The following is a 2,478-nucleotide window of genomic DNA, read 5'->3' as shown; positions in this document are numbered from 1 at the left end:
AATATTAATAACGTTGATAATAATGATAACGCACAACAGAGACACTAATAACAACAGCAATGCTAATAATGCTAATAATGAAAATTAATCATCACAATCATAATAATATTAATAATAGCAATAATGACAATAATACTGATAATAATAATAATAATAATAATGATAATAATAATAATAACAATAATAATAATAGTGATAACAATTATGATAACAATAACAAAGAAAGAAAGTTCACGAATAAATTTTCACAATTTATATTAAATATCCATTCACTAGGCCACGGGTCAGTACCCTTGACACGCAGACTGCTTGCCTATGGCACGAGAGAGAGAGAGAGTGAGTGAGAGAAACTGATATATATATATAAATATATATATATATATATATATATATATATATATATATATATATATATATATATATATATATATATATATATAGAGAGAGAGAGAGAGAGAGAGAGAGAGAGAGAGAGAGAGAGAGAGACAGAGAGAGAGAGAGACTCATCATTGTGGCCAGCTATTCGTCGAGAAATACTGGCAACTAACACGATCATGCAGCCTCCATGTTAAGTCCCTGGAATTCACTGCTTGACAAAATCAATTGCATGGAGAAAGTAGCTTTTGAATTCCAATCACCATTTGGATCTACATATCAAAGTGAGCATTTTTACACTCAACCCCCATCGCAGCAAACTTACAACCCGAAATTTCGACTTTGACTCAAGGGAAAAGCATGGAAAAGGATCTTATTATGGTGGTGATTATAAATCTAAAATAAGATATATAGTTTTGTTACAAAGAATGCTAAATGCTGTAGAAGTGTTACACTGTTTTTATACACGTCCAGGAAAATACATTTACTATAATTACAAAAGCCACTACATACCGTATAATTATGATTGCCATTTTAATAAGATGTAATGTACTGAAATGAATAAAATCTGGCACGTAAGGTAGTAAAAATGACTAATCATATAATCGTTCAAGGCAACACTAGAAAACAAAGAAGAAAAGCAAGGGAGGAACGCCACTCGCCAAAATCCGTGCAAGGTGCCGGCCGTCCTCGGGTTGTGTACTTGTATTTCACGAGTTGCCATTCAGACACAAAAGGGGAATATATAAGTTCGACAATATTTCCAATGTGAAAGCTAAAATGACTCAATTATTACTCAAGCTTCACAGTCGCTCTAAGAGGCAAGGATATTAATCCAGATGCTTTCTTAGAGTTTGACGTCTTTCCTAACATTGTAAAGGTGTTACTTAATAGAAATAAGTACAAGGGCAAGCAGAATGTTTGACGCTGCAAATCCGGCGTTCAAACCACTAAACACTAACAGAATTGAGCATATCAATGTACAGTCTCTCCTCGGACACTTTGCAGAAATTGAATTAATAATTAAAGAATTAATTAATAATCAATTGATGTTCTCTGCACTAGTGAAACTTTGCTTCTCCAAGAAATAGCAAGGAGTTTCATCAGCATTCCAAACTTTTTTGTTTATAGATACGATGCAGGTCGTGGAGGTGGAGTCTGCATATATGTAAGAGATACTCTTAAGTTAAATCAAATAAGATCTTTTCTACAACTGTAAATAATACAGCAGTAAAGGACATCTGGGTAACCGTATAAAGCAGTATGCATCCTTCCTTCCTCGTCGGCACAATTTACAGGCGCCCACATGCCACTGCAGAATCAGGTGTCAATAAAGAAAAAATCCCTTTATCCTAGGTAATTTAAATAATCTAAACAAATGAAATGCAAAGTTAACTACGATAATTAATAAAAATAAATTAAAACAACTCATAAACAAGCCTACAATTATTACATTAGTTATCATAATAACAAACAGATCCGATATTCTTCTTCACACTGATGTTATCCCATGGTATTTTAACCTTGATCTTAAATGAAGAAAAAACACAGCGACAACCAGTCACCAAAACTTCTAGTAATCATTAAGATCCAAAATTACTCTACCAACTTTTGCTTCAGAAATTACTTGACTTTAATCTGTTAAAAGCCATTGAAGAGTATCATCAAAACAACAAGTTTCGTTCGGTGTTCCACAAGGCTCCTTCCTGGGCCCAATCTTATTATATTCATTAATCTGTCGTCAGTTGCGAAAAACTGTCTTGATATTCAGTCCGCAGACTCAGTTTCTTCACACTGCCTTTGTTAACAATGTAAATAAATTGAAAGGAAAAGCTAAACATACCCTAACAGAAGCAAAACAATACATCGACATGAACGGTCAGAAAATACAGACAGATACATGACATTAGAGACACACTGACCACATCTATAGAGAAGAAATGGGCACTCTGTTATATATATATATATATATATATATATATATATATATATATATATGTATATATGTACCTCTCTCTGCATATATATGTATATATATATATATGTATATATATATATATATATATGTATGTACTCATATATATATACTCCACAATGAATAGA

The sequence above is a fragment of the Penaeus vannamei genome, chromosome 3 (assembly GCF_042767895.1).
Source record: "Penaeus vannamei isolate JL-2024 chromosome 3, ASM4276789v1, whole genome shotgun sequence".
Taxonomy (NCBI): Eukaryota; Metazoa; Arthropoda; class Malacostraca; order Decapoda; family Penaeidae; genus Penaeus; species Penaeus vannamei.
This window is presented reverse-complemented; position numbering follows the sequence as displayed.